We start from the raw sequence: 15641 nt of genomic DNA, 5'->3' as shown, positions 1-15641 counted from the left end.
GTCTCCAATCTGCAGCTCCTGTGCTTTCTTCAAAGTGTCTCTCTTGGCTGTAGCAAGCTCGCTCCTTCTGTCTCAGCTTATACAGTGCTCCAGTAAACTCATCAAGGCCCATGCTGAATGGGGGGGGGGGCCACACCTCCTCAGAAACTATCCAATCAGATTCATCACCCACAGTTGAGTGGGGCACATCTCCATGGAAACACTCAAAGAATTACTATCTAATCAACACTGATACATCTGCCCACACAAGATTACATCAACAATAATGGTGTTTTGGGGGACATAATATATTCAAACCGGCACAGCCTGCAAACAAATCTTTTTCAAAAAGTACAGATGAAAATGATTTTTCATGACAGTTTAGTCCTAACCAAATCAATGGAACCAGGGTCAACTCTACCTGTTCTAGGCTGTGAAGGCAAATTTAGTGTTGTGTTTGTAGGGAGTAAGAGCACAGGGTTTAGGCTTTGGAGCCAGATTAGTCTGTTCAAATTACAGCTCTACCACTTACTTGCTTTGGGCTTTAGGCAAGTTTTTTTTTTAGCTTCCCTGAGCCTAAGTTTCCACATCTGATAATTGGGAATAAAAACATCTACCATGGGGGGTTGTTGTGAGGATTAAAAGTAAGGTGTGGAGCATAGAAAGTTCTTAGCAATGCACCTGGCAGTGAATAGGCACTCCATATATGGTAGCTATTTTTATTGTTATTGTGTGTCCATTATAAAGTAGAAAGAACATGAGTCAGGAGACTTAGGTTCTATTCTTGACTGTGCCACTAATGAGGAAGAGATATTACTTCCCCTTTCTGGACCTCAGATACATTGTAAAATGAGGAGATTTGCTGAAGGATGGCTAGTGGGTAATATGTGTTCCACCACTCTTCTCTTCAACATCCCTGCCAGTCATCAATAATCAATCACAGCACTCTTTCCTGATGAGCAAAGACAGAATCATTCTCAACACTGTGTTCCAAGTAGGCTCTACTGCTCAGTTAAAGTTGACAAGTGAATTGGAGCCTATTTGCCTCCTCTGGATTAAATGATCTCAGATATCTCTTTCAGTTTTAATATTCTATGGCTCTATGGAAGAGTGCTTTCTGATAAAGTTTGCAACCCAACTCTAAGGTGAATGAAGGATTTCAGATTCAGAGAGTGACTTCCCATCTAACAAGATGCAAACAAATAATTCAACTTAGTGGAGTAATGTAATAAGACCAACCTGGAATTATACCTATTTCTTCTGCTGTGTCCTAGCTCTGTGACCTTGGGCAAGTCACTTAACCTCTCTGAGCCCCAGTTGCCTCATTTGTAAAAATGGACATAAGACAGTTATATAAGATGTTAAGATCAGGGATAACTGGGTGAAGGATACACAGGAACTCTCTGTACTATCTTTTCTGTAGATCGAAAATTATTCCAAAATTTAAGAACTTTTTTTTTTAATGGGCATAAGGGCAATTGCCTTGAGGAGTTTTGAGGAGTAAATGAGATAAAATGTGGGAGAGCACATAGTTTGGTGATTTTCTTTTCCCCTCCCAGGCATCTCCCTTTACCTACCTATTCAAACTTGTCAAACATCTGAGGAATCACTAGATATGTTCCCTAGACTGTGATGTCAGCAGGTTTACCTGTCTGACAGCATTGCAGTTCAGAGTGTTGCTGCCAAGCTGATGCCCTGCAGGAAGAAGGTGGGGTTTAGATAGTCCCGGGGGCCAATGAATGCATCACATAATGCCAAAAAGCAAAATGACCTGCCTATCTTTGTCAAATTCTGGGTATGGGGGGTGCTCAGGAGGAGGTGAAATAAAAGAACTGGGGTAGAATCTGGATGACAAGACTTGTAGTTAGATAGTCAAGGAGGTGGGTTCATGCTCTACCCCCACCTTCGGACCTAAAAATCTTTTACTTGTCAACTTTAGAATCATTCCTTTGGGTGAAAACACTGCTTCCAGGTAGACTCTGTTATATCTAAATAAGTTAGTTAATTCATTAGTTCTGTGCTGTTCCTTGACCTGACTGCCCTCAAATTCATTCCTTCCTTTCCCCTTCTCTGTTCCATGTTACATGGGAGGTTGACCCTCACAGGCTATATTTCTCAGGCCCTGGTAGGTTTGGCCAGTGCAAAGCACTGGCAGGACACTGGAAAGCAGAAGGAAGGGAGAAACCAGCATATTTCTCTTCCTCCCTCTCTGCTTCATTGGTGTCTCCAGCAGTGACTGTGTCCCTTCTATGGCTTCAGCACTGCAAATCCACCATGGCTCCGGTTTCCACCAAGTGACCCAGTCCCTAGGTTCTAGCCTAGGAGTTGGTAGTAGCTCCCTGCTGTGGCTAATCTCTGTGTTGCCTCATTGTCCTCTGCTTGGCACCACAGCTCTTCAATCACCTGTATGACCAATGCTCTGCACTGAATTCTTTCTTCCATAAATATTCAGTGGTTTCTATTTTCCTGGTTGGACTTTGGCTGACAAATCCTCCATTAGCCAACAGCAAGAATTCCTTCTTTCTTTTAGTCTATTTTCATTTTGGAATGCAAGACTCTGAAAGACTTATCTGGAAAATTTGGACAGGAGATCAGGAAAGTGGAAGAGGTCTGGGAAATCAGACACAGAGGTTAAGCCCAGGAGAGGGTGGGTACCCAAGGAACTGAGCTAGTCCTCCTGCATTTCAAGTTTGCCCTGTAACGGCCTGTGGGTGCTCTGGGAGTTGTCTCCTTTGGCAGATAACAAGTACAAGCCTAGAAAGAGAGGAGAGATGAGGGCCTCAGAGTCTGCTCCAAGAACAAGGAAAGAGGAGAAAACCATGGGGCTGTGGATGGACTGCCTCTAGGTGGCAGCTACAACCCAATTAGATGAAGGAGAACAAACATAGGAATCCAACTGATCCCATCAATTAGGCTGTCTTGATGGGCTATTATCAAGCTGTCCCAGTGAAAGGATTTGCCCAGACTGAATGGCAGTGAGAAACCACACAGTACTGTCCCCAGCACAGGAGCCCCTTCAGTTAATTTCCTTTCAAACCGTGTTTGGGGCTGTATAGACTCAGGCATGGTGCTTGAGTCCTGTTCATCAATGACTGACTCTGCGACCTTGTGCAAGGCATTTAATAGCTCTGTGTCTCCATTCCTTTTTTGTAAAACAGAGAGAGGGGTGTCTGGTCCCCTGCTCACCTAAAGAGGCACATTGTGAGTACTTAGTACACATAAAACTGCAAATCCTGCTCTGTGGAGGTACAAGAGCAGATGCCTGAGAAATGCTTCCTACCGGGGACTGGAAAAGAAAGTAGAATGAGGGGACTAAAGTATAGTGCTCAAGAGCATGGTTTTAAAGAAATTTGGTAGTTTGGTTAGGTGTGATCACAATATCATCATTGTATATGAAAATATCTTTAATGTTTGAGATGTACACTGAATTATGCTGGGGCAAAATGTTATGATGTCTGGGATTTCCTTCAAAATATTAAACCAAAACATAAGAGAAAAAAGAAAGTAAGAAGAAAGGGCAATAGATAAAGCTAAAGTGAAAATCTCTGGGTGATGGGTATGCAGGGGGTTATTATATTATTCTATCTACTGTTGTATGTATTTAAAAATGTCCAGAATAAAGAAATGGAAATGTTCTCATACCAATTGTGGTGGTGAATGCATAACTATGTAATTATGCTGGGAACCATTGATTGTACACTTAGGATGGAATGTAGGGTGTGTGAATAAAACTGTTTAAAGAATAAACAGAAGGATACAAGTGCTGGAGAAGATGTGAAGAGAGAGATATACCTATTCACTTTTGGTGGGGAAGTAAAATATTGCATTCCCTCCAGAGGGTAGTGTGGTGGTTCCACAGGAGGCTAAGTATAGGGTTGCCACATGGTCCTGCAACCCCATTATTAGACAAAGACTTGGAAGAACTGAAAGCAGGGACACGAGTAGGCATTTGCACACTGGTGTTTATGGTGGCAGTATTCATGATTTGCAATGAATGGTGATGGCTGAAGGGTACATCAACTGATGAACAGAAGGGCGAATCGTGGTGTATACATACAACGGAATATTGAACAGCTGCAGGAGGGAATGAAGTCACGTGCTATGGACTAGGTGAATGAAACTTGAGGAAATTATGTTGAGGGAAATAAGCCAGAAACAAAAGGACAAATAATGCATGGTCTCACTAATATAAACTAACTGTAATGAGCAAACTCTGAGAATTGAATTTGAGTGATTAGGTTATTGGGGGGTAGAAAGTGGGCAGAGATTGGACAATCTATGCTTAAGGAGTACAGAATGTTCCTATTATTCTGTACAGGTTAGTGTAATACCTGGATACATTCCAGAGTATTTTGGGCAGAAAATAAAAAAGTATTTGCAAAGTCTCCTTGAGGGTCTAGGAGAAAATGTGGAACTATTAACCTTCTCCATCTGGGGAATTACTGATGTTCTCTCAGGCACTAGGGACTCACAATTTAATAAGCCAAGCCCTTCATCATGAGGCTTGATTTTAGGAAACTTATTTCTTCAATGGCAAAGTTAGGCCTGCATGTAATTATGCCTAAGAGTCACCCCCAGAAAGCCTCTTTTGTTGCTCAGATGTGGCCTCTCGCTTTAAGCCAACTCTGCTAATAAACTCAGTACACTCCCCCCTATGTGGGACATGACTCCCAGGGATGTGCCTGACCCTGGCATTGTGGGATTGAGAATGCCTTCTGGATCAAAAGGGGGTAAAGAAATGGAAAAAAATAAAGTTTCAGTAGCTAAGAGATTTCAAATAGTGTTGAGAGCTCATTCTGGAGGTTACTCTTATGCAAGATTTAGCCAGACATTGCAAACTACCACAGTTTGCCAAGCCTGAAACAATAGTATTCCTGAAAACCCCAGGGAGTGCCCTGGGCTCTATCTAAGTCTCTATAAAAGTTTTTCTTAGTAAGTTTATTTTTTCAGAAACTTAAGGCCTCCAGATTGATCCTATGCCAGATAAGCCCTGAAACACAGATGTAACAGTCTCTCCAAGAACATCAACCAGTTTCATTCCTCTAACCCATAGGTCAACACCCCTTTCCAACATGAAAAAGTTAAAATGGTCATTGCCCAGATATCCCTAAAGATTGAGAGAAAGATCAAATGAGAGGGAGGAGGTGTAACTGAGAAATTAGGATTTAACAAATGACTGTGACTACTGACTCATATAGATATTTCTTTTTAGTATCTAGTGTTTTAGAATAGCCAGAAGGAAATACCTGAAGTTGTTGAACTGTAATCTAGTGGACTTGATCTTTGATAATGTTTGTATAACTATACAGCAAAAAAAAAAGAAAGAAAAATAAGTTGCCTGTGTGTGTATGGATCTACTTCTGGATGTTTTGTTCTGTTCCACTGATCTATATATATATATATATATATATATCTGACAATACTACACTCTCTTAGTTAACCTACTTCTACTGAAATTCTTAAAATTGGGTAGAGTGCAATGTTAGTGGTCAATAAAAGGGAGGGGTAAGGGGTATGGGATGTTTGGGGTCTTCTTTTATCTTTTTATTTCTTTTTCTGGAGTAATGCAAATGTTCTAAAATGGATCATGGTGATGAATACACGACTATGTGATGATACCATGAACCACTGATTGTATACTTTGGATGGATTGTATGGTGTGTGAATATATCTCAATAAAATTATGTTTAAAAAAGTCCATATGTCCCCCAGAAAAAGCCATATTCTTTAATGCAATCTTGTGGTGGTAGATTGATTAATCTTTTTGATTAGGGTGTGACTTCTTGATTGAATGTTTCCATGGAGATTTGACCCCACCAATTCAGGGTAGGTCTTGATTAGTTTACTGGTGTCCTTTAAAAACAGCTGACACAGGCCCAGATGCTTGCTGGCATTTGAGATGCTAGCCCAGAGTTTACTCCAGAGAAGCTAAGAGAGGACAAAATGCCCCAAGAGCAGCAGGAAGACACTTTTGGAGAGACCTAGATGCTTGCTGATGCTTAGAGATGCAGACAGAAGGATGTTTGGAGATGCTGAGCTAAGAGGAACCCAGAGACATTTTGGAGAAAGCCATTTTTGAAACGCAACCCAGGAGCAAAGGAACAGCAGACGCCAGCCACGTGCCTTCCCTGCTGACAGAGGTGTTCTGGACGCCATCGGCAGTTCTTCAGTGAAGGTATCTTCTTGTTGATGGCTTAGTTTGGACACTTTTATGACCAGAGAACTGTAATTTGTAATTTGTAACTTAATAAATCCCCTTTATAAAAGCCAAAATAATCCATAATAACTATTTCCTTTAAGCGTGGGTTTTAGAGTCAGGCTTGGTTCGATCCCATTCATTCAGGCAACAAATATGTATGGAGTAATACTGTATGCTAGGTACTGTGCTTTGATTCAGGGGTGGTGGGGGGGAGCACAAAACAAACCAGGTCAGGATTCCCAAGGATAGGAAGGGAGTTTAGATATTAGTGGTCAGAAAAAAATAATAAATGTCCTCTTGACCTGTCTATACTCTTTTTAAAGCACCTTTCTGCTTGAAAGGCCAGAGTCCTTGCTGATGAATTCTCCCCATGAGCCCTGGAGGCAGGAGCCACCCCAGCCTAGGCTAGGGACACCTGAGCTCTCGTTTTGTGGCCTCTGCTGCTACAGCCAGTGGCTAAGCAGCCAGCCCTCCACAGGGTGGACCACTACAATCTGGTGTGGACTGCATTTCAAATGTCCTGGGCAAATTCAGGTATGTCATATAGGTCCCTCCAGTCCTCATTCCCAGGAGATTCCAGAGTTTCCTTAGGCTACTCAAGGACCACAACCAAATTGCCCTTTCCTTCTCTCACCTGTCTCTTTCCCTCAGTCATGTGCAGGAATGTGTAACTGAAATCAGGTGGGAAAGAGGCTCAGTCTCTTAAGTGAGACAGACCTGCATCTGAATCATGGCTTCACCACTTACCCTCAGTGTTACTCTGAGGAAGTCACCTCCATGTGCTGAGCTTCCATATCGTCTACCGTAAAATAGTGATAAAATGGCACCTCCCTCACAGGGCTGTGTGAGAGTTAATGAGGAAATGCATGCAAAGGGCTTAGCCCAGTGCCAGGTACAAGGTAAGCTCTCCCAAAGCTGTGCACTGTTACTGTTGAGGGAGGGAGAGGAAATAGTCCTATCCTTTGCCTTCGTGAAGGGAGAAAGGACACCAGTTGAGGTCTCTCTAAGTCATAGCCCTATGATCCTCTGTAAAGGGGGCCCTGAGGCAAAAGGCCTAAGCTAGGTTAAGCCAACTTGACAGCTGAACTCACTGCCCTCCCCCCTACGTGGAACCTGAATCCCAGGGATGTAAATCTCCCTGGCAATGCAGGACATGACTCTGGGGGATGAATCTGGACCCAATATCATGGGATTGAGAACATCTTCTTGATCAAAAGGGGGATGTGAAACGAAACAAAATAAAGTTTCAGTGGCTGAGAGATTCCAAAAGGAGCTGAGAGGTTACTCTGGTGGGCACTGTTACGTACAACATAGACAACCCTTTTTAGTTTCTAGTGAATTGGAATAGCTAGCAGTAAATACCTGAAACTATCAAACTACAACCCAGAACCCATGAATCTTGAAGACGATTGTATAAAAATGTAGCTTATGAGGAGTGACAATGGGATTGGGAAAGCCACAAGGACCACACTCCCCTTTGTCTAGTTTATGGATGGATTAGTAGAAAAAGGGGGGAAGGAAACAAAGGCACCCAGTGTTCTTTTTTGCAGAGGTGTTTAACTTCCTCATCTAGATTTTTGCTGATGTTCTCACAAACATTGGGGACTGATGGATTGACATGCTGAACCCTCTGTCTTGGACTTGCCCTTATGAAGCTCGTTACGGCAAAGGAGAGGCTAAACTTGCATATAATTGTGCCTAAGAGTCTCCCCGAGTGCCTCTTTGTTGCTCAGCTGTGACCCTCTCTCTGTCTAGCTGAGCCACCTCGGCAGGTGAACTCACTGCCCTCCCCACTACGTGGGACCCGACAGGAGGGGTGTAAATCTCCCTGGCAATGCAGGATATGACTCTCGGGGATGAATCTGGATCCAGCATCATGGGATTGAGAATATCTTCTTGACCAAAAGGGGGATGCAAAATGAGATGAAATAGTTTCAGTGGCTGAGAGATTTCAAATGGAGTTGAGAGGTCACTCTGGTGGACATTCTTATGCACTATATAGATAACACTTTTTAGGTTTTAATGCATTGGAATAGCTAGAAGTAAATACCTGAAACTACCAAACTCCAACCCAGTATATCTGACTCTTGAAGATGATTGTATAATAATGTAGCTTACAAGGGGTGACAGTGTGATTGTGAAAACCTTGTGGATTGCACTCCCTTTATCCAGTGTATGGATGGATGAGTAGAAAAATGGGGACAAAACCTAAATGAGAAATAGGGCGGGATGGGAGGGGTGATTTGGGTGTTCTTTTTTACTTTTATTTTTTATTCTTATTCTGATTCTTTCTGGTGTAAGGAAAATGTTCAAAAATAGATTGGGGTGATGAATGCACAACTATAAGATGGTGCTGTGAACAGTTGATTGTACACTTAGGATGATTGTATGGTATGTGAATGTATCTCAATAAAATTGAATTAAAAAAATAAGACCTAAGCTAGGGATAGGACAGAGGCCCCAGGTAAGGTGGAGGCCCCTCTGACCTGGAGCCCCCCTAGGATTTTAGAGGGCACTCAAGAAGGAAGACCAGTTCTGAGCCCATGCAAAAGGTTTCAGGCTGAAGCAACCCACATACACTCCTTGCCTTCCATGCCAAGTGATTTACCTAGATTCCCAACAGTAATCCAGAAATTGCCCTTGAATTGAGCAGGTTCTCTGGCACTGCACTGTTCTAAATCCAGAAGCCCCAGACACTCCAGCAGTCTGCAACTAGCTCAGGATCTGGGAGTACAATCCTGTGAGAGCCCATGGCTGGCATGTACCAGCTGAACCACACATAGCCCCCAACTGCCTTGCATATGCTGACTGGACATGCAGAAGGATGACCTGCTCTCCCTCGGGGCCAAGTAAAATGTCACAGAAGCAACCCTTGTATTACAGCTTACAGATTCCATTTTCCAGTTGAAGAGACAGAAGCACAGAGAGGTTAAGTGGGTCATCCACCATGATCCAATGCATGTGTGAGAGGTGGCAAGGGGCTGCAGGCCTCCACATCCTCCAACCAGTGTTCTTCCTTTTTGCTCTCTGCTCTCTCTGGGTATAGGTTTGTGCCAAGCAGTTCTCAAGCCAGAGTAGGTCAAGGGGAAGATGAGGGAGGAGGGATGATTCTTAGAAGAAGGATCCCCCTTTAAAAGAGCAGTGTGATTTGGCCATTGTTTTTAATGAGTCTGGGGAAACTTTAGAAGCATTGGGAGTGGGGATGGTGTGGAGTGACAATGGTGCAAAAAGCACAGGCTTTGGGAGTAAGGGAGGGAGGGGCTTGAATCCTGCCTTCTGCTCTTCCTAGTTGTGTGAATTTGGGCAGGTTGCATTATCTCTTTGAGCCTTCACTCTACTCACCTGTCAAATGGAGATAAGAAACAATAATATCTGCCCTTTGGGATTGTTGTGAGGATCAGGAATGAAGATGAAGCATCTGGTACATAGTAATTGCTCAACAATCATAATAGCCAACATTTAAGGGTTGCCTACTCTATGCTAGACACTGAGATAAGCACTTTGCATATCTTAATTTATTCCTTACAACATGAGGTAAGTACAGTTATAATCCCCTTTTATAAGTGAGGGAAGAGAGGCTCAAGGGAGTTAACTGGCCAAGGTGACCCAGCTAATCACTGATGGTACCAGTATTTGAACCCAGGCAGTTAGACTTCACAACTACAGCTCTTATATTCTCTACTGCCTCCCTGTTTCATGGAAAATGCAGGCTTTGGTAGGGGGCAGGCCCAGGATTAGAAGGGTAATGTGGAAGTGATGCAAATGTGGTCTTAACCCAGGAAGAAAGTGTCATGCAAACTCATGTCCGGAAAGAAGTTTCAGAGGGTAGGCCAAAGCTCAGGCCCTTGCATCTGTTGTACATGTCTCCAGTCATATGCTTTCTAATCCACCCATAACCCCTCCACCCCAGTGCATACACTCATACTCATACACACACATCATCAAATCTTTTAATTTATGCTTCCTTAGTGCTTCCCAGCCTTATGAATATCATGGAACATGTAGAAAATTATATTTTGAAGACCCGAGGACCCTTACTCTCCTGGGCCCCTCCCAGTCCCTGAAAGGATTGAAACAATCAATACCTTAGGTATATAAGTTAAATCACTTTGCCGTAACTCATGGGTTCTTTCCATATATCCCAGGCACGATGATCTGGCTATACATTTCTGGTGAAACTCAGACTGAAAAGGCAATCTTAATATCAGTACTTATGAATGGATTAATGTATGGTTTTACTTCCCTAAAAATTTGTGATTGAAAGTTGAACACTTAAACCTTTCACTGCATTTTGGACGCTGGGCCCCATTTCCTTCCACTTACATTCAAAGCTGGTAGATGACTAATTGCCTGATATTTAATGTGATGCTGTACATTTTTAGATATATTATTTCAAATGTCTAATCAATATGAATTCATTTGTCATTCTTTCCTAAAAGCACAGATCATAATAAGCTCATCTGTGATTCATGAGAATGTAAAAAATGCTTCCATTGGAATTTTATCCTAATTCAGTATTATTGGTCTTTTAAAAGTGAAACATTATCTTGTTTTCTCTTCTGAACAGAGTGGTCATTGATAATTGTTCTTCAGAGTAGAAGCACGACATTTTTCATACTTTTTTCTGTCTTTGACAAAATCACGGGTAAAAACCAATCATGTCTGCATGATGCTGAAACATCTGGATGAATAAAAAAGGAGAATGTGATATTGTTCAATGACTAGGCCATTTGGTCCACGTGCTATTTTCCATCATCTCAGTATTTGGCGTGAGAGGGTATACAGTGTTTCCTTTTCAACCACATGTTATGGCTTGTGTATGTAGATGGCTTCCTCACTAAAGACAAATTGGATGCCTCCATTATGAAGGAATATATGGAAGCAACCAGAAGTTAAAAATTGAACTGGTGGGAAGAAGGGAAAATTATGGCAGAAGACAGTTCTGAAGTGATTCTGCCACTGCCATGGAGTTATAGCCTGAGCAAAGGCCATAAGTAGGAATTTGCAAATTTTCTACATTACAGCAGTTTTGGAAGGCTGCAATAATGATGTGGAAAATTATGGTTACTTTAAAAAACATAGAAAAAAAGAGAAATCATCAGTAGTGTACAATTATCAGGAAAACGTTTAGTCTAAGTCAGTGCTTGTTAATCCATGTTCTTCACCATAGACTGATGTGGAGCCCCTGAGAATGATAGCTAGGGGAACAATAACTTGCCCTTGAATTCAGCAGTCCAGGGCCCACGTGGCAGTCACATGTACTCTTAGTACACTACTCAATTGTAGCTCTGAATTGATTTAGTGGACATTCACAGCCTCAATGTGAATGTGGGGAAAACCAAACAAGGAGATTTCATTCTATTAAAACAAACCCAGAAATGCTCAGTAGAAACACTGAAAGGCCACATGGAAGAGAAGAGCTTTCAGCATGCATTTTTAAATTATAGACCAATAAAAGGAACCCAAAATTGTAGAAGGAAGGGAATAGTTAAAGAGAAAGAGCCCACCACTGAGTGAACCAGGCTTCTTTTGACATTAAAGCTACTCCGAATAAACAAGATCCAGTTGACAACAAGTGAGTATACAGAATGGCAATCAGCTGCTATTCACCACTGTGGCTGGTTCAAGAGTAAATCAGTTTATTCAAACAACATAATTACATAGAGTGTTGACTGGGGACAAGGTCTGGTTGGTTTGTGAAGGTTAGTGTGAAGACCCAATACATCCCAGAACAATTCTGGCAGAGAATGAAGACATATTTGCAAAGCCCCTCAGAGGGACTGGGGGAAAATGTGCAAATATTAAACTTCCCCACCTGGGGAACTAATGATATTCTCACAAGCATTGGGGGCCACCAAATTAGAAGGCCAAGCCCTCAATCTTGGGGCTTGCCCTTATGAAGTTTTTTACTACAAGGGAGAGACTAAGCCTACTTAAAATGGTGCCTAAGAGTCACCCCCAGAGAGCCTCTTTGTTGCTCAGATGGGCCCCCCCCCTCTAAGCCAACTCTGCGGGTAAACTGACTTCCCTTCCCCCTATGTGGGACATGACTATCAGGGGTGTGGAACTCCCTGGCAACATGGGACATGACTCGTGGTGATGAGCTTTGCCCTGGCATTGTGGGATTGAGAAAGCCTTCTTGACCAAAAGGGAGACGTGAAATGAAACAAGGTTTCAGTGGCTGAGAGATCTCAAATAGAGTTAAGAGGTCATTCTGGAGGTTATACTTATGCATTATATAGATATCCCTTTGTAGTTTTTAGTGTATTGGAATAGCTAGAAGGAAATACCTGAAACTGTTGAACTGCAACCCAATAGCCTTGATTCTTGAAAATGACTATATAGCATACACTGTGTGATTGTGTGATTATGAAAACTTTATGGCTCCCACTCCCTTTATACAGTGTATGGACAGATGAATAGAAAAATGAGGAAAAAAAGTAAGTGAATAATAGGGAGGGATGGGGGATGGGATGTTTTGGGTGTTCTTTTCCACTTTAACTCTTATTATTCTTTTTTGTGTATGGTAATGAAAATGTTCAAAAATTGAATGTGGTGATGAATGCAGAACTATATGATGGTACTGTGAACAATTGATTATATACCATGGATGAATGTATGGTATGTGAATATATCTCAATAAAACTGAATTTTTTAAAAAATGAATATATATATATATATATATATATATATATATATATATAATTGGAATTGTGCTTCACAAAATTAGTATAGGGGTTTTAGTGAACAAAGTGTGTTTGCAAAAAACTGTTGGGCCACAGGAACTTTGGGTATCTGTGTGACACCTGAGACTCAGAGTCAGAGTCCAGCAGCTATGAATGTCAGAATTACCCCATACAGCAAATGTTAAAGAGTTTGAAGAAAGGGATTAGACTTAAAAAAAGAAAAATAAATCACTTTCAATAGTCATGGGAAACAGAGTCATACAGCAGAAGACGTTTACGAGGAAGGCTCCAGAAGCTTCTTTCTTGAAAACCCTTAAGGTCAAAGTCTATATGAAAAACCAGTTTCACCTTCTTGACTTGGATGATAAGTTTGTTTGGCTGGATTAATTGGTTGCTTGGCTAGAGTGAACAGACGATTTCATCAATATGGCTCAATCTCTTCTGAAGCCAGACGTAGTGAACCCAACAGACAGAGCCATCTCTATTTTGCTGTATGACACCAAGTGCTATTTCTATTTAACCCTGTGCTTTTGGGTCTACAGCAGTGGGGAGACCCATGACACCCTTTGGGCACATTCAGTTCACCTAGCTTCAAGATATACATGAGATCTGATTTCAAGATGAAAGATTAAAAAGCTATTCTGAGTTGCTGCTTCTCAAATATGCCCACGAATTAAAATTTAAGTTGAAAGCAGGGCTGATACAAACACTGAGGACTGGCGGTTTGATGTGCTGAGCCCTCTACCTTGGGGGCTGCCCTTATGAAGCTCGTTACTGCAAAGGAGAGGGTAAACCTGCTTATAATTGTGCCTAAGAGTCTCCCCCTGAGTGCCTCTTTGTTGCTCAGATGTGGCCCTCTCTCTCTAGCTAAGCCAACTCAGCAGGTCGGCTCGCTGCCCTCCCCACTGCGTGGGATCTGACACCAGGGCTGTAAATCTCCCTGGCAGCACGGGGTGTGTCTCCCAGGAATGGGTCTGGACCCAACATCGTGGGATTGAGAACATCTTCTTGACCAAAAGGGGGATGCAAGATGAAACGAAATAGGGTTTTGGTGGCTGGGAGATGCCAAATGGAGCTGGGGGCGGGTGTGTGTGTGTGTGTGTGTGTGTGTGTGTGTGTGTGTTTAACTCTGGTAGGCGTTCTTATGCATTGTATAAATAACACTTTTAAGGTTTTAATGCATTGTAATAGCTAGAAGTAAATACCTGAAACTATCAAACTGCAACCCAGTAGCCTTGACTCTTGAAGACAATTGTATACCAGTGTAGCTTACAAGGGGTGACAGTGTGATTGTGAAAACCTTGTGGATCACACTCCCTTTATCCAGTGTATGGATGGATGAGTAGGAAAATGGGGACAAAAACTAAATGAAAAATAGGGTGGGAGGGGGGATGATTTGGGTGTTCTTTTTTACTTTCATTTTTTTATTCTTATTTTCACTTTTTCTAGTATAAGGAAAATGTTCAAAAATTAGATTGGGGTGATGAATACAGAACTATATGATGGTACTGTGAACAATTGATTGTACGCTTTGGATGATTGTATGATATGTGAATATATCTCAATAAAATTTAATTAAAAAGCAGTGCTGATGTACTCATTGTCAATCTCCTATGCAAAAAGGTAAACAGAGTTATTATAATGTATTTTTCCATGCAAGTAAATATTATTTTCACTTTGAAACAACAAAAAAAGCCAGAAAGCTTGTAAACATTTTATTTATTTTTTTCCCTGAATTGACCATTATGTTTTAAAAAAAAAATGTTTTCACCACGGGTCTACAAAGCACCTCATAATGCATATTTCTGTACCTTATAGGAATTCAGTAAGTATTAATTGTATCTTAATTGGTTTCCTTTCAAACAATTGCTCAATGTGAGTATGTATTTTAACTATACATCAGTGTAGATATTTTGTTGCATCCTGCCACATACAATCACAGTGTTCCTCTACCAAGTCAAATTTGTGCTTGCTTTAAGTGAAAAAGGAAAAGATTAACTGGAAGACAAGCACAGTTCTAATGCTCTAGGGTAAACAAACAAGATGGCTCAGTGTCCTTGGTGAAACAAAACTTTCTCTGAAAGCCAGGAATCAAATAAACACAGGATGTGTCTAGGCTTCTCAGCCAGTTCATTCCAGCTGGAATCATGGTCTGCAACAACCTGTCTGATTTTCCCTCCCTCCCTCCCTCCTTCCTTCCTTCCTTCTTTCCTTACTTCTTTCCTTCCTTATTTACCCTTGACATAAGGCTTCTCAGGCTTCTGGCTTTGAAGATTGAATACCCCTGAGGGCACAGTGAGTTATAGATAAAAATGGTTTTTGGTGGCTGGGGCTACTGGCTGCCACCATTTGCAAAGGAATGATAAATTTCAGTCACACCCATCTTCATGGAAGCAAGTCAAAACCCCAGACTTTTGACTCCCATTCCAATGCTATTTCCATTTTTATAAATAGCCTTGCCCATTGATAAACTATTTTGCCAGACTGGATGTAAACCAAAGAATGTTTCCCCACCCATGTTCTTCAAACAACTAGCCAGGTATTAATAAAGGAACATTGGTTAATTATGTCTGAGAAATGTTGCATATTCTATATCCCCTTGGTGATTTGCAGTGCATATTAGCATTTTAAAGGCTCTGGGAAGTCTTGCAGTAAAGAACCCTGTTCAATTTTATTTAACTCAAAAATTTCCAACCTTATTTGACTGTGGATCTTTTTTATCCCTTTGAATGCCTATTAACATCTTGTAGGGTTCTATTGTGCATAATTTGGGAAAA

Source organism: Choloepus didactylus, chromosome X (genome assembly GCF_015220235.1).
Source record: "Choloepus didactylus isolate mChoDid1 chromosome X, mChoDid1.pri, whole genome shotgun sequence".
Classification (NCBI taxonomy): domain Eukaryota; kingdom Metazoa; phylum Chordata; class Mammalia; order Pilosa; family Megalonychidae; genus Choloepus; species Choloepus didactylus.
Note: the sequence above shows the minus strand (reverse complement) of the source record.